This window comes from Canis lupus, chromosome 16 (genome assembly GCF_003254725.2).
Source record: "Canis lupus dingo isolate Sandy chromosome 16, ASM325472v2, whole genome shotgun sequence".
Lineage (NCBI taxonomy): Eukaryota > Metazoa > Chordata > Mammalia > Carnivora > Canidae > Canis > Canis lupus.
In genome coordinates, this window is record NC_064258.1 from 12,202,677 (window position 1) to 12,225,209 (window position 22,533).

General features: G+C 39.4%; 1 protein-coding gene across 11 annotated transcripts in view; it reads left to right on the forward strand.

Moving 5' to 3' along the window:
* Window positions 1-22,533, forward strand: part of CALD1 (caldesmon 1) — a 188,414-nt gene that overhangs the window by 45,849 nt on the left and 120,032 nt on the right. For 7 of the 11 annotated variants that reach the window (XM_049094656.1, XM_049094651.1, XM_049094649.1 and 4 more), the window contains one exon: window positions 20,857-20,950. The gene's annotated coding sequence lies outside the window, so the exon portion shown is untranslated. Of the gene's footprint in view, window positions 1-6,688; window positions 6,728-20,856; window positions 20,951-22,533 lie in introns of all 11 variants that reach the window. The other 4 variants (XM_049094653.1, XM_049094652.1, XM_049094650.1 and 1 more) reach the window with 1 other exon arrangement.

Here is a 22,533-nt window from a genome sequence, read left to right on the forward strand (position 1 = left end):
TTCTTTATTTTGTTTTCAAGATTTTATTTATTTATTCATGAGAGACACAGAGAGAGAGGCAGAGACACAGGAAGAGGGAGAAGCAGGCTCCCTGAAGGTAGCCTGATGCTGGACTCGATCCCAGGACCCCAGGATCACGACCTGAGCTGAAGGCAGACGTTCAACTGCTGAGCCACCTAGCTGAGCCACCTAGCTGAGCCACCTAGATGCCCTGATATTTTCCACTTTAACAGAGAAATTAAACACTCTGCAAAAGTCATCCAGCATATCTGGACTTCAAACCCAGGTCTGTCTGACTTTAAAGCATTTACTCATGCTTCAAAACAACTAAAGAAACTGCAGTGCCTGGCCAGAGGACAGTCGTAATGGTCTGGGCACAAAACGATGTATGAACGATGGAAAGTATGGTAGAGAGGAAGCAAGAAAGCCCTCATGACTACAGCGGCCCAAGTAAAATCCTAGATTTGGTGCCTACTGATTGTATTTCTGGTGAGAGAAAGGGTGACATTTAAGATGGTACTGATATTTCTACTTTCAATATACCTCTATCCGTGTACTGAGGGTAAGAAGAAATCTGAATATAATTCAGAGATTCTGTTTGAGGAAGGTGATGGTAAATCCATGATGGGCTGAGATGGGAGACAGACGAAATGAATTTCCTTTCATCCTTCCTTCTGTTGAAAGCTATTTGATTTTACATGAACTCAGAGGACCTTATACAGAATCTGAATTGGGTATCCCCACTCAGCTTTTATAACCCAAGAAGGGCAACATGTTCAATAAACTGTCACCAAGAGCCTTTTTGGGCAGCTTTTATTTATTCATCTTGCCTGTGAGTGGGCAAAAGGGGCAGGTATCTGGTTTTTGTTACTGCATAGAAGTACAGTTACCGTGCCATTGATGTGAACGTGTAAGCATTGCATCTGAACTGAAATTGCACCATGTCTAAACAGAGGACTCTGTGGCACTTTTCTTACTAAAAGTTGAGTTTGGCAATCCTCACTCTGTTCCAGTCAAACATTTTCTTAGCCATATTAGGTTATATGGAAAAAAGCCAAATCACAGCTGGTGTATGAGTAGGTCCTCGGCACCGATGAAATTTCCTGAGAGTCTTTCTCACTGGTTTAAAAGGAATAGAGACAAATGTGGCTCAGAATATATTTTGAAACATGGCTGGAAAGAATAAAATCTCACCAATCCCCAAAGTATTAGTAACAGCAACTGAGACCAAAATCAGAGTTTTTAAGCTGGAAAACTTGGAAAGATTTGGGTATTTGTTTGTTTCTTACTGAAAGGCTGAATCAATTTATTAAAAGCCCAACCAACCTTATCACAGATGCAGGGAAAGAAATCAGAACGAAGTCACATCAGCCATCCCATGATGTTCCACTCTTGCTCTTATGACTTAAGTCTCTTGGGTTATAAAGCCAGCATTCGAGTTCTCGATCTACTACATTCTGAAGTAATCATGGACACTGGTTTAATTTCATTTTTTGTCAAATGGAGATGATATACTGTCTATCTCACAGGATTCTTATAAGAATCCAATGAGATAATGCATGATCCAACTATGACCATGCAAAGCATATTTATGTACTTTCTATACTTTTTCTCTTAAACTGCAACTTTTGATGAAAAGTTATAGCAGCAGAGGAAAGAACTTTTAGGGTATTTACCTGTTTGCTTTGGTATAGTTATCTGCCCTTCATTCAGAACTACCTATATTCTTTCTCAATAGCTCACGGATACTCATCCACATATTCATTCATTTGTTCTGCGTATCAAGCACTTAGCAAGGGCCAAGCTGTCAATCAATATCCTCCCAGCAAATAGGTGTTGAACCTATAATGCTTCCCTGTCTCATCATTAGATATTCTTTTTTTTTAAATTTTTGTTTATTTATGATAGTCACACACACAGAGAGAGAGAGAGAGAGAGAGGCAGAGACATAGGCAGAGGGAGAAGCAGGTTCCATGCACCGGGAGCCCGACGTGGGACTCGATCCCAGGTCTCCAGGATCGCGCCCTGGGCCAAAGGCAGGCGCTAAACCGCTGCGCCACCCAGGGATCCCTCATCATTAGATATTCTTTTTGAATATTTTGACTGTTGTCCACTCATTTGCTCCACTCCTATTTGTTAAGTGAGTAATGTGTTGTAGGTGGCGGCAGCGTGCTAAGGAACCAGCAGTTACACAACAACGACAAAACCCAGACGTTCCCTCATGGAGCTTTCAGTCTGGTAGGGATGACAAACAGCAAAAAATGTCATTACAAACAGTGATTGTACATGAAGATAAATGACAGAGAGCTGTAAAAGAATAACATGAAGGGAAAAAAATAACATGAAGGTAAAAATCTTAAAAATCTATGTATGTAACAATTCTTAATTTATCATAACTTAGCAAAAAATGGCTAGGATACTTGAAGTCTTTAACATACGTCCTATGCTTGTGTTTTAACACAAAAGTCAGTGTTTTGGGGGTATTGCAAATACCATTCCAGCTTTGAGTTTGTGAGTTTAGGGAAAGGTAAGAATTACCTAAACAAGAAATGTGCTATTGTGGAGACAAGGGGTGGAGAAATCATTGCAGTGTTAGAGAATAGCATGTCCCAAGACTCTGTGGCCTCCAAGAGTTGGATCCATGCAAGAAATTGAAAGAAAGCTAGTGTGACCAGATCACAGCTGGGGCTCAGGAGAACACTGGGAAGGTAGGCAAAGCCAGGTCATATACAATATTGTGGGTCATGGTCAAGAATTGACTCTATATTCTGAACGTGCTATCAGGCTATTGAAGTGCTTTAAGCAGGGTAGTGACATGATCAGATCAGTATTTTCAGAAATGCCTTTATTTACAGAAGGCCAGAATATTTGAACAGAGAGATGAGTAAGGAGGTTCCTGGAATGGCCCAGATGAGATATAGTAACTTGGATTAGGGTGGTAGCAACAATGATGAAGGTAAATGGACCATTTCAAGTCAATATTCCAGAGGGAGAATCACCTGGATTTAGTAATTTATGACATGGGGAGTGCTATAGATTGGATGGTAAAGAAGTGATTGGAGTGACTCCCAGGTCCAGGGCTTAAGCAACCAGTTGAATGCTGGTGCCCTTTACAAAAATGGGAAAATCTCAGGGAACATGGACTATGTTCAATTTTGTTCTTCTGGCTGAAAGAAAAAGAAGTGCTGGAATGTTTGTCAGTTCTAGAGAGGAAACTAAAGTATGACATGCAATCTCCATCTTTAGAGTGCTTGCACTCCAACATTAGACCCACTTCCTTAAGAGAGCTTCTCGGGGCACCTGGGTGGTGCAGTGGTTGAGTGTCTGCCTTTGGCTCAGGGCATGATCCCAGGGGCTCCTGGGATCCATTCCAGCATCAGGTGCCTGGTGGGGTGTCTCTCATGAATAAATAAAATCTTTAAAAGAGAGAGAGAGAGAGAGAGAGAGAGACCTTCTCAATCCATGAGAGGCTGTCCTGTGATGGTTTGGATTACCACTACCAGCCTGTGTTTTCTCTCCTGCTTTCCACTCTGTGTGTCTATATATAATGTGCTTGATTTTAATGGCTTAGATTGCCTCACCTGTGAATGACTTCATATCTAAAGGCTCAATTCTGTCAATGTTTATTTTTTTAAAGATTTTATTTATTCATGAGAGACAGAGAGAGAGAGAGAGGCAGAGACATAGGCAGAGGGAGCATCAGGCTCCCTGTAGGGAGCCTGATGCGGGACTTGATCCCAGGATCCCAGGATCATGCTCTGGGCCAAAGACAGACACTCAACCGCTGAGCCACTGAGGTGCCCCCAATTCGATCAATCTTTCAAATCATGTTCTTCAGTACAACTTTATTTTGGGGGGGGGGGGTCTTCTCTAATCTTGACAGTAAATGGATGATATTCTCTAGCTATTTGTTATTTGCTGTAACTCAGCTCCAGATATTTTGGTGGCATTACAGATACTGTCCCAACTTTTCCAGCTGGTAATCTGAAACAAGAAGAATTCACAGAAAGAAAGTACGATCCTTCTGATCCCTCAGTGTCACTAAGCCCTCTGTATTACTTAGCGATTTGAAACAAAGCAGTGGAGATTTAGGGATAATGATTTATGTACAAGAATGTCCATCACAGCATTATTTGAAACCTAAAATACTTTACATGCCCAGTGATTGAGGAATGTTTATATAAGCGATGATGTTATTAATCATGTTACAAGAATGATGTAGGAAAACATGCATAAGTGAAAAAATTATACACGACATTAAATTCACTTTTAAAAGAGAATCATTTGTGTGGCTAAAAAAAAAAAAGAAGGAAATATTTTGAAACTTTAATCGTAAGGCAGAAGGGATTAAAAGAGACTTTATAATGGTTTTTTACATATATTCCTGTATTTTCTAAATTTTCTGTAATGTATACTTGTATATTCTCCAAAATAAGACGTTTGTCTGTACAGCATTCAGAAATATGTCTGACTTTACAGATTTGATGATTCGGGACCTTTTATAATGAAGTAAAACGGAAACAAAAGTAGTCTTGAAAACCATTCGTATTTCATTCTGTCAGTAAATAATTGTCGAGGACTGTGTGAGTTACTATGAGGACACGAAGCAGTATAAAAATGTAATTGCTCACTCAGGGAGCTTATGATCAAGTCCAGCACTCCTGGATTTCCCTCCTTTGGATTCAAACAGCCTAAAAATATAATAAGGACAGTTTTGGTTTTCATTTCTGAGTTTTTTCCCTTGAGCTGTATCAGGAAATGAAAGGGCACAGAGGGAAAAAAAAAAAAAAAAGACAACAGCAACCACTCTCTAAACAGTATCTCTGCAGCCTCAAAAGCATTTAAATTCTGGCTAAATGTAATGTTTTTCTCTCTCAATCTTCTGGTAGATTCCATGTAATATATTTATAGTTCTGTTTGAGGTTCTGGGATGGCATTCATATGTAGCCTCAGTTCTGTTACTTGCAGTCATTTGTTTTTCATTCTTGCACAATAATTTGTCACAATCACATTTTTATATTCCAAACATGTAAGAATTGTTGTCTCTGGAAAACATATTTTAGAACTGTTTCCTTTTGAAGCTGCAAGGCATGTCTTACAGTTATATATTTCAGCTCTGTTTATCCTGTAATTGTGCCTGAATTTGGCAGAATTGCCATTTCAAAAGAGAGATACAGAGCTACCCAGTAGTTATTTGGTGACAATTGCCCAAAAGGTTTTCTTGAATAATTTGCCTTTTTCATTTAATTCAGTCAACTCAGCTATTAATGTTAAAACTGATGAGTCTTCTATTGGTATTTTTGTTGGCATGTAGAGGCATTGCTATATTTAAACAGTGCTATTTTTTGAAGATAAAACTATTATGGACTGTTCAATCTGAAATGTATTAATGTGAAAATGGTTTCATTGACCCATCTGTATTTTCACTCCATCCTCCATTTGGTTAATAAAGGACATCATTTTTTATTTCTATTTTTTTTTAAAGATTTTACTTATTTATTTGAGAGAGAGAGAGAATGAGCAGAGGAGAGGGGCAGAGGGAGAAGCAGACCCCCCCACCCCGATGTGGGGCTCCACCCGAGGACTCCAGGGTCATGACCCGAGCCTAGGGCAGATGCTTAACTGAATGAGCCACCCAGGAGCCCCTAACACACATCATTTTTTAGAAGATAGCAGCCTGGTGTTAAGTTTGTGTCTCTAACAGATTGAAGTTGGGATATTGTCCACATTACCATCAACCATCTAATATAATTGCCAATAAAAATGTCAGTACCAGACTTCAGTAACACTCTGATTGTCCACCTTGCATTGGCTTTCTGTCTGGTCCCAGGAAGAAGGACACTGGATAATGAATCAAGATTCAAAAATGAAAAAGTATGAGCATCGGGGGACCTCATTTATTATTTATGTAACATATATTTATTGAGAAAATAATATGTATTCAGAACTATGCTAAGCACCGGGGATGCAGAAGTAAGACAGCAAGAGGGTAGATCTCACATTTAGTGTTCTTATCACAATAAAAAAATTTTAAAAAAGGACTCACCCAGGGGCTCCTGGGTGGCTTGGTCAGCTAACTGTCTGATTTTTGGTTTCAGCTCACGTCATAATCTCTGGGTCATGGGATGAAGCCTGAGTCTGGCTTTGAGCTCAGCAAGGAGTTTGCTTGAGATTCTCTCCCCTTTCCTTGGTCCCTCCCCCTTGCTCATGCTCTCTGTCTCTCTCAAATAAATAAAAAATTAAATTTAATAAATAGAACTCAACTCAAAGAAAGAAGTCAATAAGACAGAAATGGAAGTATTTATTTCCTACTAAAGAGTTAGCTCTGTGAGGACAGAGATCTCTCTTAATCTCTGCTATATCCATTTTGGGTTTTTAAAAAGATTTTATTTATTTATTTATTTGAGAGAGAGAGTGTGTGCACAAGTGGGAGGAGGGGCAGTGGGAGAGGGAGAGAGAGAATCTCAAGCGGACCCCAGTGAGCACAGAGATCAGTGTGGCACTTGATCTCATGACCCTCATGAAGTGAGTGTAAACCAAGAGCTCAATGCTTAACTGACTGAGCCACCCAAGTACCCCCAACAACTTCCATTTAATAACTGGATATAGAATCCTAAATTGGGTCTGACTTATTGTCTCATGAAATAGGAATACTATAAGAGCCAATTTAAATTTTTTTTCTCCATAGGACATACATGAGGAATGATATTCACAGGAATACACAGAGGTAGGCCTTTTTCTTCTACTCAAAAAAGATTCCTAGAATGTAATTGAGTGAGAGTCAAGTTTATAGGGATAACCCTGAGTACTTCCTAATGTTTTAAAAAGTAAATCATGTGGAATCTGAAATTTCTGATGACACATAGCACCAATACTTATGCTGTGGTTGAGACTCCATATGGAAACCCACAGTGGTGTGCCACCATGCCTTGACAGATCTATTTGATGTTCAAGTACTTTGAAGTAAGGACAGTTGCTTGAAGGATTTGTCACTTGTTACACTCTCCCCACTAAATGATTGCTGCAAAGACAGGTCAAATGGAAAGGCCCACAAAGAATCAATTCTTGATTGATTTTTAAAAATTAAAATTTTTATTTCTAAATAAAAAAATAAAATTAAATAAAAATTTAAATTTAAATAAAAATAAAACTTTTATTTCCAAATTAAAATTTTTATTTCTAAAAATTTTAGCCCATGGTACCAGGTGGGAATTAAACAGTGGATTGATCTGATTTCTAAAAGCAAATGTAGTGATTGATTTGTCCTAAAATGAAAAATAACTAGCTCCTGCTAAATGAACTTTGTTGTTAAACACCAAATAAAAGAATGTGTTCTGCAAAAAGAATAGATTTGAGGACCCTGATCTACCCAACACTAGCTGAAAGAGTTTGGGTAAATCCTTTAACCTCTCTAGACCTTTCTAAGTCCCATTTATAAAATGTTGTAAATGATACTTGTCTTACTGACCTATGGGGTCACCATGAAAATCATTTGAGGGAAGGGATATGAAAGCTCTGTTTACTATAAAAGTGCTATGTATTTATATTCTTAACCCACTTGTGATGTCACTAGTCACTTGAAAATTAGTTCACAAACCAAACTTGTTGATGATAGAAGCATAATTGTCCTGTGACCAACCCACTTTGTCCCTACCAAGCATTCCAGACATTTCAGTGCAGGAACAAGGTCTATGGGAAAAAGTCAAAAGGAGACTGATCAGAGGAATTCCACTGGCCCTTCCCAGGGCCCTGTACACAAAATGGTCCCCCATGCTTTGTTATTTTGCTGTTTTGCCCATGTCCACAGTTTCCAAGACAATAACAGACTGATAGCTGGGTGATGATGAAGAGAGTAAGTGTGATGTTACACCAGTTTTCTAGTGCAAAGGACTCGGCATCTCATCCATGGGATTGCAGCCTCCACTGGCTACTTTTCCAGCTGGGTGTGCAGACAGACAATGCAGAGGCTGGTTTTCTTTAAAATGCTGAGAAATGACATCAACCAGTGATTTTTCTCAGCGCTACCCACACAGATGGTTTCACCTTTTGTTACATGGGTTGGACAAGATGATTCTAGGTTCTGGAGTAAGCCCTGAGCCCTCCTCCTGTCTAGGTTACCTAGGTCAGCATTTTATCCTTCACACCAACTGAGCTCAAGGCTCTGGATGAGGTCTCAGTATATAGCTCTGGGGTGGAGGAGAGTGGTGAGCCGTGCTGGCTGGTTAGAAAGTGGAGAAGAGGAGCAGGATCATTCCACTTTGGGTATCATTTTGCTTTGTGTTTTTGCTCATCTGAAACAACTGGGTGTAATAGAAATATAATATGTAGCCCTGATCTTAGGTACTTAAATTTCAAGCAGCAATCAAATGAATACTAGAAAAAGTTTTAACAATACTTTAAGTAAACAAGTACATATTGTACAGTGGAAACATAAAAATCAATTCACTGAATCAATAAAGTATAATGAGTTGACTAAATTGAATAAATAATCCAATTGTGTGGATGACCTAGCATCTCAACTGGAAAGTACTGCTCCTTTGTGAATATCCAAAATTCCTGAAGACCAGCTTCATGGATAAGACTATCAATAAAGTGAGAGTCTACTGGAATTAAAGGGATTCAATCATGAGCATTCTAATTTTTGTAGTTGCTTCTATGTGTAAGTTCTCTTTGTATAAGAAGCTATGCACAGTTTCCTTTTGTGTAGGTATGTATGTGGTAAGGACATTTAACATGAGCTGTACCCTTTTAACAAACTTTCAGGTGCACAGCGCGGTATTATTAACTGTAGGCACTGTGCTGGGCTGCAGATCTTTACAACCTATCCATCTTGATGGCAAGGATGTAGAAAAAATCAGAGCCCTCATACACTGTTGGTAAGAAGATAAAAATAGTGCAGCCACTTTGAAAAAATGTCCTCAAATTATTAAACACAAAATTACCATATGACCCTGCAATTCCACCCCCAAGAGAAATGAAAAAATATGTCCACACAAAAAGTTGTACACAAATGTTTACAGCAGCATTATTCATAATAGCCAAAAAATAGAAACAACCCAAATGTCCATTGGTGGATGAGTGGATAGACAAAATGTGATCTATCCATACATTAGAATAATATTTGGCCATAAAGTTAATGAAGTACTAATACCTGCTACCATATGGATGAACTTTGAAAACATTGTGCTAAGTAAAATAATTTTGTCACTAAAGACCACATATTATATGATTCCATTCATATGGAATGTTCAGAACAGGGAACTTTATATAGAGATAGAATATAGAGTAATGGTTGCTTCAGTCTGGGGGAGGTAGGGGAGACTGGAAGGAGAGTAATGGCCACAGGGTATAGGCTTTCTTTTGGGGTGATGAAAACATTCTATATTGATTTTGGTGTTGGTTGCTCAACTCTGAATATGCTAAAATCTTTTGAATCATACACTTGAAATGGATGACTCGTATTATGCAAACTCTATCTTAACAACACTATTATTTTAGAAATAGAGTAACATTTGATAAATAATAGATTCTTAATTTCAAAAGCAAAGAAGCCATACATAAACACATGGAAAGAATAGATACAGGAAGACTACATTTATTGGAAAATTAAATATACATAAAAATCAGATGCAGTTTCTTATCATTCATTGGAGCCCAAACATTTAACATAGCGCATTATAAACAATACAGCAAGCATCAGAGCTTGTTGATAATGATAATGATGACAGTGATGATAGTGGTGGTGATACCAGTGCTGGTGTTGACAACAACAAAACCAACTACCTCTCCACAGTGTTTCGGCTTTTTTTTTTTTTTTTTTTTTTTTTTTTTATGATAGGCACACAGTGAGAAAGAGAGAGAGAGGCAGAGACACAGGCAGAGGGAGAAGCAGGCTCCATGCACCGGGAGCCCGACGTGGGATTCGATCCCTGGTCTCCAGGATCGCGCCCTGGGCCAAAGGCAGGCGCCAAACCGCTGCGCCACCCAGGGATCCCTGTTTCGGCTTTTTAATATAATATCTGCGTCATCAGGTCTTTTTCTTTCTTTGCTTTGCTTTGCTTTTCTTCTTTTCTTTTTCGTGAAAGACACGGAGGAGAGAGAGAGGCAGAGACACAGGCAGAGGGAGAAGCAGGCTCCACGCAGGGAGCCCGATGTGGGACTTGATCCCGGGACTCCAGGATCACACCCTGGGCCGAAGGCAGGTGCTAAAGCACCGAGCCACTCAGGGATTCCCTCATCAGGTCTTTCTTAACGTATGGTAGTTATACCAACGTCCAGCTGCAGGTATACCAGGATTCTATAGAGAGAAAGTTACATTTTTTTCTCAAGAGTTAATGTCTCATGTTTGTAGCCACAGGAAACATCACACGCTGACGTCAGCTGCTTTCCCATGAGAAGTCTAGAAATTTCATAATGCCATAAATGACTTTCTCTTTCCTATTTGCTTCAGACAAGTAGAGGACTTTTCACAAAGCTTAAAAATAAACATCTGACCTTCACCCTGCCTTGGATACATTCTTACTGCTTCTCCAATCAGAAATTATCTTGCATCTAAAATTCTACTCTCATTCTTCTATTAACAATTGAAAGATTTTAGCCAATACAAACAGCATCATGGATTATTCTTAATTCTGTAATTGTTCAAGGAGAAATAGGAAAGTTTGCAGCAAACAGATACTGTTTAAAGGCATCAAGGCCCTCCCTTCATACTATTATGTAATCTTGTTCTGTTGCTTTCAGAATTTTTTTTCTTTCCATAGCTGTGTAAACTTGGCTCCTCTGAGAACACATATCTGAGCTATATCCTTTGTATTCCTGGAAGTTTTAAGGGAAATTCAACAACATTCTATACCTATAATAGTATAGAAATAAGCCAAGGGTTGATTTGATTCATTCTGCTTTCTGGATACAGAATAATTCAAGGAGGGTGGTAAAGAAAGGATATAAGTTCATTTGGGGCCAATAGCATTCTAGGTCCAATACTAGGTTCATTATGTGCATTCTCATCCATTCATTGCCTCAGTCCCCTGACAAACTTTTATGGGATATATGTCATATGCCATGGAATATGCAAAATGCTCGGGATAGAATTATCAATAAAGACTGTGCATTTTATTCCCATGACATATTTTGTCCTGTAACTGGAAGCTATGTCTCCCTCTCCCCTTCACCTGCTTTTCCCAAACTTCCACCCCCTTCTTCCTGGCAACCGTCAGCTAGTCCTCTGAATTTATGGGTCTGATTCGCTTTTTGTTTGTTTATTCATTTGTATGTGTATGTTTTATTAGATTCCACTTATGAGTGGAACCAAATGGTATTTGTCTTTCTCAGTCTGACTTCTTTCACTTAGCATCATACCCTCTAGATTCATCCGTGTTGTCTCACATGTCATGATCTCACCCTTTTTATGGCTTCATAATATTCCCATGTCTATGTGTACATGCATGCATGTATGTATCAACCAAATTTTCTCATCTATTAATGGACACTTAGATTGCTTCCATGTCTTGTCTATTGTAAATAATGCTGTAATAAACATAGGGGTGCAGATACCTTTTTGAGTTAAGTGTTTTTGTTTTCTTTGAGTAAATACTCAATAGTGGAATTATTGGATTATATGGTATTTCTATTTTTAACTTTTTGAGGAACCTCCATACTGCTTTCCACAGTGGCTGTACCAATTTACATTGCCACCAGCAGTGCACAAGGGTTCCTTTTTCTCCATTTCCTTGCCAGCACCTGTTACTTCTAATCATTTTGATTTTAAAATAAATAACTGATATCCAACAAAGAATTTCCTTAAGGTCATACCTCTATCATGACCCCACAGCCTGTACTCTCTCACAATTCAGTGCTGTTTTCAAGGGAAAGACCAATATCCAACCCAACTGAATAGTTTAAAGCTTTGTCAGCAATGCAGTGAAACTGTTGCAAACTGCAACAGAGAGAACTTTTACTTTCATTGAACCATTGACTTTTTCTTGAATTACATGAACAATTTCCTTAGTTTCTTGCTTTATTTAACCTGCTTGGCTAAATAAATTCCTAACATAGTATTCTATTAAATGCACCTTGTCTCTCTTATCTACTAATTAATATGAATATTTTTATATGTCCATATGCAAAATTCCATAGTAATGCGAAAAACGTTGGTCATGAGAACCAAGAGACTCTCCCACAGACATAAAAATTCACACTGAAATGCAAGCGTACTCTGGATGAATAGTACTCAAGATACACAGGCAAAAACTTAAATGGAAACATACGATTTAAATAAGTAAAGAAGAGACCTTGTGCAAGAGCTTGATGCACATGTGCACCACTGGAGGTAGATCTGGGAAGGTGGGTGGTTGAAAGGAAGAAGAGAAACAGTGTGGTTAGTGAGCAAGGGGCTGAATGGACGTGCAGTTTCACCACATCTTAAGATGATAAGTAGCCCCTATATTTGAATTGCTTTGGTATGGGCCACTTGCAATAACATTCAAACTTTCCCTTCTAAGATATAGTAAGCCAAAATATATCTATGGAAAGTTCACTAAGTCATTGGTAAATAATCCAGTGTTGACTTTTAATTTAGAAATAACTGGCCAAATTGATCCCAGCCTTTCTGACTACAGCTTTCCCCCTACAGAGTACATTGATGTGTATTACCTTCTTGTTTTCTCTCTTTGTCTTTCTTTTTATTATTTTATTTTCCTATTGGTATAATATATGACCAGAAATATTGAACTTTCATGATTTTATATATTTTGAGCTCATAAATTCTCTTAGTTGTCATCTTTTCTAACTGAGGCTTCATCTTTTTCTCTTCACATATAGTAAAAACAATCTTATTGACACATAACATACATAAAAGTGTACACATCATAATTGGACTGCATAATGAATTTCCACTAGATGAACATAATGGTACAGTCCCCACCCAGATCAAGAAGCAGAACATTACAGGGCACCAAGGTGCCTCAGTTGGTTAAGCGTATGCCTTCGTCCCAGATTGTGTTCTCAGGGTCCTGGGATCGAGCCCGAATCTGGGTCCATGGGCGGCAGGGAATCTGCTTCTCTCTTTCTCTCCCACTGCCCCTACCCCCACCCCCACCCCCACTCAGGTGCATGCTCTCTTTCTCTCTCAAATAAATAAATGAAATATTTTTTAAAGAAAGAAACAGAACATTACTAGCACCCCAAAAGCTCCCCTTGTACCTCCTTTTACATTCAACCTCCTCCCCTTACCTCCACTGCCTCAAGATAACCATTATTCTGATTTCTAACACCAAGTATTAGTTTTGTTTGTTTTTAAATTTTATATTAATGGAATCCTTCTGTGTGTATGTGTGTGTACATATGTGTGTGTGTGTGACTTCCGTTGTTTAACATTATGCTTCTGAGATTCATTGCTTAAGCAATACTTAGGTTATTCTAATTGTTATACAGTATTTCATTGTTTGCCTGCCACAACTTATCCACTTTACTATTGGTAGACAATGAGGTAATTTCCTGTTTGTGGCTATTATAAAAACTGCCGCTATCAGCATTCTATTCTAGTTCACGTCTTCTGATGAATATGTGCATGGATTTTTAAAAAAGATTTATTTTTTGAGAGAGAGAGAGAGAGAGAGAGAGAGTGGGTGTGTGTGTGTGTGTGTGTGTGTGTGTGTGTGAATAGGTGGAAGGGCAGAGGGAGAGAGACTCCTCAAGCAGATTCTCCACTGAGCATAGAGCTGACATAGGGCTCAGTCTCCGGACCCCGAGATAACGACCTGAGCCAAAAACAAGTCAGACGGCCAACCAACTGAGCCACCCAGGCACCCCTAGATTTTTGTTGTGTGTATACCTAAGAGGAAGATATCTTGGTTACAAGATACACAAATATTCCATTTCAGCAGCTGAAACTGCCAAATATTTTTCCTAAGTGATTGTACCAGTACGTTGCCACAGCAGTGCATGAGAGAGTTCCAATTGCTCAACAACACTGAATTGTCAGTCTTTTAAATATTCTAATGGTGTGTGGTTTTAATTTGAAATTTTTTAATGATTAAAAAGATTGGGCACTTTTTCATATGCTTATTGGTCATTTTAAAAAAGATTTTATTTATTCATGAGAGACACACACAGAGAGAGAGAGAGAGAGAGAAACACAGGCAGAGAGAGAAGCAGACTCCATGCAGGGAGCCCGATGTGGGACTCATTCCCAGGTCTCCAGGATCGCGCCCTGGGCCGAAGGCAGGCACTGAACCACTGAACCACTCAGGCGTCCCAATTGGCCATTTTAGTATCCTCTTTTGTGAAGTGCCTATCAAAGCCTTTACCCATTTTCCTATTGGGTCATCTATCATTTTCTTACTGATTTGTGGGAATTCTTTATATATTCTGAATGTAAGTCCTTTGTCAGATATATGTATTGCTAATATTTTTTTTCTCAACCCATGGCTTGCCTTTTCATTTTCTTTGTGGTTCTTAATTTTAGTGCAGTAAAATTTACCAATTTTAATGCTTTATGATTAGGGATTTACAAAATCTTTACCTGTCTCAAGAACATGGACATATCTTCTGCTTTTTTTCTGAAATCTTTTATGTGTAAGCTTTCACATTTAGATCTACACTCAATCTGGAATTTTAAGGGGGAGTGGGGTAGAGGGTTTGGTGTTAAACAGAAGACTTAGTTTTCTTTTTTTCCATATGCATACCCAATTGAAGTGCTCCATGCTGTTGCTTTCTCCAGATGGGGTTGTCCTATGTTCTGGGAGTTTGATAGATTTGGAAAGTTCACTTTAGTTGAATTAGGGCTGAGGTGAGTTTGTATCACTCCATGGACCTTTGGTCTGCACCCTCTCTGTGGGTGAGCCTTCCAAGGGTCCTATTGAGATTGTATCCCCAGACACTTCTTATTTTTATTTTCCTTGCTTCCATTTTTATTTTTATCGAAACATAATTTACATATAGTAACATTTCCTCCTTTTAATAGGGTTACATAAGTTTTGACAAACGTGTACAGCTGTGTAAAAACCACTCCAACTAGACATAGAGTAGCTCTGTTGAGTCCAGAATGGTTCCTCCTTCTGGAAGCTTTTCCTACTCAGCTCTGTGCAGCTGCTGAAAACTGTGGTGTGTAGAAGTATCCTGCTTGGTTTCTTATTCTCTCTCATGTTTTTGTGTCTTAAGGATTCAGCAAATGTCTTGAGGGAGAAATAACTGAATGTGAGGCCACTTTTCCAGGCCTTCCTCCCCTCCAGAATGTTGACCCCTTAAGTCTTGGTTACTGCAGCAGCTCTCTGATGCCTTCGAGCAGATTTTTGCTTTTGGAATTTTATCCAGATTTTCTGTCTGTTCTCAGCAAGAGCACTAAACTGCCACAAGCTACTCCATTATAGGCGAATGCATAAGTCAGTCTATCTGCATTAAACAGACTCATTAAGAACCCCCTCCAAAAAAAATTTTTTTTGTATAGATCTCAAAAGAGTAAAAGAAATGTCATTGTTGGCAGCTATGACTACTCCAAGTGTTCAGTCATGGGAAGAGCTTTGGAGTCAAACAAATCTGGGTACAGTTCCAGCTCTGCTACTTATTAACTATGTGTTAGTGAATCTGAATCTGTTTCCTTGCTTTCAGATGGGGCTAATAAAAACAACCAGTTTCATAGTTTTCTTTTGAAGATTAAATGAGATAACAGATGTCAAGTACCTTGCACATAGTATGCATTCAGTAAATGATAGATATTATTTTGTAATATATTATCATTTCTCTTAGAGTTATCAAATACACTCATGTCTTAGAAATGATGGGGAAGGGGTAGGCGAGGTCATGGTCCCTGCAAGCAGTACCCTTCTCTGAGCAGCCTATTTGATGCTGAAAGGGATGAGCTTGTTTTATTCACAACCATTACAAAGTCATTCACAGATACTGAGACATGCACAAGACATTTTTTCATTCCAGAATGTCATAGAATTCTATGCAAACCATCTGAACTGGAAGGATCTTAAATCTCTATTCCAAAAAAATTAATGTTACAGATGAGGCAATCAAGGGTCCTAAAGTGGTTAAATGACTTGGTCAAGGTCAGTTTACTCGTTAGTATTTATTTAAGTGACCAAATTCCCTAAGAGCACATATTTCTTCCCTCCTAAAAGCACTCCTAGCTCCCATATTCAACTATAAATGAAAAAGAGAGACAATTCACAAGGGACAATTAGTGATGTTTTATTGTTACTGGCTCATTCTGACTAAAACCCATAGATCTATTTTAAAATATTTTATTTTAATTTCCATCCTTGCAAATTATATGACTTCCTGCCAACTAAGACTGACACAGCTACTTACCATTCCTTTCCCATTCCAAGGATCATATCCTGTAGCTTCTCATTCTTCTGTTATTAAGAAATATTCCATCTTATCCCCTGATGCACAAGACTAATAGGAGCTCACATAAACCCACAGAAAACATCTCTCTTCAAGGTTGCCTAGTGAGAGGAGGTGCAGGGGGCCTCCACCATTCTGAGCACTGAATGCAGGGGTGGCCATGTGTGGTCCCTGGCACTCTTCTCTATGGCAAGGGCCAGATCACCAGCAACACTGCCACTGTCATGATTTCCAGCAAAGGCCACACTTCGAGGATCGTTTTTTGGTAAGTCCCCTTGTTCAGCACATCTTTCAGCATTGCATACTCTGCCAACAGACAGATAAGCCTGAGTCCCATATGGGTCAAGTAACTTGAAAGAGTATCATGATCACAGAGCACACAGTCATCTCATAAAAGCCTCTCCCTCATGCTAGGATTCTCAAGGGCTCTTCCTGGAACACTCTTTCCCTAGATCTTCAGATGGGCTACTCCTCCCTAGAAATGCATTTTCAGCTTCCATGTCTTCTCTTCGGAGAGACCATCTTTCAGTACACAATCTCCAGTGGCCTTCCAGTGGCCTTCTACTATAACATGCTGTTTTATTTACTCACGCTCAGAAACACGTGTGTTGTCTCTACTCCACCAGAACACAAGCTCTGGGAAAGCAGTCCTTGCTCATTCATCTCTGTGTGCCCCATCCTGGCTCAGAGTACCCACTCAATGAGTGAGTGAATGTGGGCATGTATCCTTTCAATACACCCATCAGGCCGGGTCAGCCCTTGGGTTTGAATACTTGCTTTACTACTTACGAGCTGGGTGAATTGAGGCAAATGACTTAAAGACAATGAATTTCTTCATGCTCACCCTAAGATAAGAATACATACCTCACTAGGTTGCCACAGAGATCAGATGACATCGATGTGCACCATGTGCTTAGCACAAGGGCTGGCACTGGGAGTCCTTAATACATAGTATTTATTATGTCCAAAATGAAAGCAGAGCATATTATAAAAGAGTCATGGGGGGATTTTTAAAGGTCAATATTAATGTATTAACATTAATCAGTATGAATGTTAAAATCAAGCGTCCTAATTCAACCACATAAGATAAAATTTTAAATTAAGTTAAAACTTGCTTCTTGTTGGCTAGACAAAGTGATTCATTTTTGTGAAAGATCCCTAATTTAACCTTTGCAATAACTACCTGTTATTGTCATTATAGATCATTTAAGACCCTCCCCTTCACCCAACCCTCTGGTATCCATTCAGAAAATGGCATCTTTTCTAGAATATTTGTGGCAGGAATTTTCAGGTAGAATTGCGATCACTTCTTGCAAATACACACTGGCAATGTTTTTTTTGTTTTTTTTGTTTTCTTTTTGTTTTTTTTTTTTCATTTGGGTAACCTAGGAAGGTGCTGGTTTCTGTTTCTTATGCTACCGACTGGCTTTAAGCTAGGGATTTTTTGAGGTTTTTAAGAGAATCACTACTCTTGGAGGACTAGAAATCTGATTGAGGGGAGAGACATTTCTCCTTTCCTTTTACTACACCTTGATTCTCCCAGAGCAAATTTTCATATAAAACCCAAATGTCCCCCCATGCCTGAGCAGATGGTTCAGTCAAAGGAGCAATGAATAGCACCTGGCTGTTTGCCACGGGCTGGGAAGGGGGTCATGAGAGGAAGGGAAGCTCACTTGCCTATCATAATCCTGCTCTCTCTCCTTCCTCTCCTCCTCCATCTCACCTCTTTCCTTCTTTGCCATCTGGTCTAGACTCAGCTTTGCCTGCAGACAATCTCAGTAACTGCCTCTGAGCCAGGTCAACCAGAACCCATGTACTGGGCACTGAATTAAAAAGCTTAAAGGGGCCCAGTGAGTCATAGTTCACCCAGAAATCTATTTGAAGTTGCAAAGTAACTAATGGTAGAAAAAGATCTTAACACAGGGAGGAAGAGCTTCCATCAGTTTTGTGGCCCTTGGATTCTAACTTTCTAACTTGGAAAACAGGAAAGCGTATCTGAAGACAAACTCCACTTCCAGTGACTTTGCCATTTCTCCCGAAAGCCTTTCTTTTCTGTCTCACCAACAAGACAGTTCATGAACATAGACCTAGATACTATAGAGCAAAAACAAATTTTTTCCCACCGATAGCATTTTCTTCCTCTACTTTTCCTTTATTCCTTCCTAAATTTAAAAAGAAAATTGAGGATGGGGAGAATTGAAAGCAGGGAAAGGAAAACTAGGCAAATAAATACTGATCCTGCCAGAAGGTTTAGGAAGGTACTGTCGATTATTTTCTCTGCTTATTTAAATGCCTCTCAGTATGTTTAGTTACAGTCTAGGCACATAACTCTTGCTTTCTTCTAGTCTGATGTCTTTGTTAAAGCCCAAAGGTCAAGGATGGGAGGCTTCTCTGGGGAGGGTACTATAATCTACATCACATTCCAGATACAGGCAGCTTTTTTTAAGGTGCAAATTCCTGGGCACCTCTCTTGAGTGCCCCATATATTTTTTAAAAGCAACCCCCCTCCACCCAAAGATTCTTTTGTGCAGCCAGTCTGAGAACCCATATTCTGGGGGTTCAATACACCATAAACACCGTAAGATCAAGTACCACTGCTGTTTGTTCATTGGCATATCCCTGATATGTTCCTGGCACACAGAGGGCACTCAATCCATATGTGTAACTGACTCGTAGGAACACTCTTTGTTATCAGGTCTCATCTAAACTCCATCCTCAAGCACTCTGCTAATTAATTGTTTAGCATGTGGTTTTTATTTTGGCGGGAAGACAAATGGAACAGAGACTGCCTTGAAAGCTAATGAAGGTTAATATGCACAAAATTTGGCCTACAGTTTTGGGAAACTCATCCATCGTTTACATTCATTTATTCAACAAATATTTCTTGATGTCCTCCTCAATGCTGGCAGGGACTAGGAGCTCTGAGGAACTGGATGATGAAGCAGCCTTGTACCAGCTTTCCACCTAGGAAATGCCTCCCAATTTTATTGTCCTCTTCTCCTATCCCCTCAAGTTTATAGAAAAGACCTCCAAACTTGAATCCACCGTAGAAGAAATGGAATTTAAATGGGATCTGGAGCTCTTGTCATTCTCTGGCTTTGTAACCCAGAAGTGTAATTGTAGGTTTTATCACTCCAACTGAATTTTAGTCTCCTTAAGATGAGGCCCACATTCCCGGAATGCTGAACAAAGAACTTTGGATGTATGGCAGTTCGACAAGAGATGTTTGTGCTTGACACCAGTGGGAAGAGGTGATAGACCAGTGGGAAGAGGTAGAGAGAAGGGAGCTATAGACAGCCTGAGTGGCCACTCAAGATTAAGGAAAGGGAGGCATCTAGATTTGCTGATGAATTTGTGAGCCCCTCAAGGTTCCTTGATCCGAGTTTGCAAAATAGTCTTCCTCAGATGGATACAAACCATAAGTAACATGCTAAGCATGTTTTTGTGTTATTTTGTTTTTTTTACCTGTGAAACCTGAAATGAGAATCCAAGAATCTAGGCCCAATTTCTAGCAGTGAGATTCCAAGCCAGTCCCCTCACCTCCATGATTTTCTGTTTTCTTCCAATGCCCGGTGGCAGAGGCTGGGAATGGACGAAAGCAAACTATATTCTTAAGGTCCACTTGAAACCCATTATTATAGTCAATTAAAGGCGAACATTAAATGCACAAATTTGCATTTCATACGCGTACTCATTAGAAGTCCTTGTTGCGTCGTGTTGGGGGAAGGTTTAGGGTTATGATGGTAATTTGCTTCACAGTTGTTATTTCTTGGTCTTTGTAATGTTTAATATTTATTGCTGTGTTTTAAGTGCAAGAGAGTTAATTCTAGATTATCTACTAGTACATTTCTATATATTTGTAATCCTCTAGTCTCTCTTCTTCTACCAATTAGTTAAGCTCCTGAGACCATCACCAACAGAGAAGACTCTGGACAAAGGGTCCAAATGGTTTTTGAGAATCTGAAGCTTAGAAGGATTGAGGGTTGAGCTTGGAGATGAGAGTGTCCTTGACTATGTTCTAAAGTCTTTGCCTTTGATTATTGGCATTAGTACTACTCCCTGCTTTGTATTAACTATACCACCTTCTCTACCCCCATTATTTCGAGTAAATTTTTTTTTTAATTTATTTATGATAGTCATACAGAGAGAGAGAGAGAGGCAGAGACACAGGCAGAGGGAGAAGCAGGCTCCATGCACCGGGAGCCTGACGTGGGATTCGATCCTGGGTCTCCAGGATCGCGCCCTGGGCCAAAGGCAGGCGCTAAACCGCTGCGCCACCCAGGGATCCCTATTTCGAGTAAATTAAGGGTTGACTCTGGAATCATTGTATTCGTGTTTTTTTTTTTTTTTTAAAGGCAAGTGCACAACATCCTTTGGTGCCTTATTTCCCCTTTAAGGCCCAACTCATAATAGTACCCGAGGAAGACATATTTTAAAACAAATAGTCTACATTAACTAAAATTCACTCCACTTAATCACGTTTCCATCCTCGTTTTATACCAGGTATCATTAAAACATTTTAAGAACCTTCAATCAAATTCTACAGAAATTGGTGATCAACCAGAAGGCTCAGAAGTGGACATTTGATCACTTACCTGTGAGTAGCATTTATGTGATTGAGGGGGAGGAGGAAGCTCTGTTCTTAGCAATTATACAGCCTCTCTGCATAATTTTTTACATTCTTGCACCTAAACATGCACTGTGAGAAGCCAGGCTTTCTGCTATGCTCCTTATAGTTTATTTACCAGTTAAACTATCAAGTTTGGAAGGAATTATTTCTTCTGCTTTATAATTTGATTTTTTTCCTTAATTTTTTCCTGCATGTATAATATCTTAAGCAAAAACAGTCCCAGATCAATAATAATGAAGTCCTCACTTCCAGCAAAGAATGCTAATGACTTGAGGAAAATAGATGAGTCAGTCTTCCGCAGGGAATAAGCTCATCTTTGCACAGACACTGGTGATTTGGGGGGCAGTAAGTACCTGTCACTTCCCATGAACCCACCTCAGCTAGAAGGTTCCACAGGCAGAGGGTCTACTGGGAAGCAGAAAGAGAGGATTTTAGAAGGTAGAGGATGGAGAATGCAAAGGAGACTTCACTTGTTCACCATTTTGCCCAGGCTGGCACCAGTAGGAGGGCAAGTTTTTCAAGAACTGAGCATGGTTCCCAGACATTTGTTGTTTCTGGATTTTATCCCTTGTACCCTGTATTAGTTTGCTTGTGTTGCTATAGCAACATACGGCAGACCCAATGGCTTAAGCAACAAAAATTGCCTCACAGTCCTGGAGGCTAGAAGTCTGAGATAGAAGTGTCAGCAGGGTTGGCTTCTCCTGAGGCCTCTCTGCTTGGTTTGCAGATGACTGTCTTCTCCCCATATCTTCACACAGCCATCCTGTAGCATGTCCATGTGTTTGGTTTTTCTCTTTCTCTCTCTCTCTCTGTCCAACATTTCCTCTTCTGATAAGGACACCAGTCATATCAGATTAAGGCTCACCCTAATCATTTCATTTTAAGTGAATCACCTCTTTAAAAACTTGATCTTCAATATGGGTTACATTCTAAAGTACTGGAGGTTAGGACTTGAGCATATGAATTCGGGACACCACCATTCAATCCATAACACCCTATCATCATTTGTTTCTAATATGAGGATCTTTCATTTGTTGAAGATGCATTTCCCTCTGATTCTTCTCTCCTGAACTTCCTTAGCATTGATGTTACTCTCAGAATATTTGGTTCTGCTGGGGTGTGGTATAGTCCTTTGTGAACAGCTCTCATTTTCCAATGACTTGGTATAAGTTTTGAAAGTAAAGAGTGTGCCTTTTACATCCCTCACAGCACTAGGGAAGTTTTGTATATAGTAATACATTTAATAATAATATCTGTTGAATGATGAATACATAGATGATTAGACGTAGCCTCTGAACCTACAATTTATTTGCTTCAAGACTATCTCCAAATGATGATTATCAGTGGTACTTTCTCTTCCTTTGCTGCCCTCTACCCACAACATGTGGAAATAAGACTGGAGAGGGGCTAAAATAAAAATATGATTAGTTGACACCAGGAGAGTTACCTGTCTCCTCAAAAAGGTAGGAGAGAGTAGATAGCATGAGCCTGCCCCAGATCCCATCACTCATGAGAACACTGTTCCAGGATATAGGAGGGAAGGACGATGA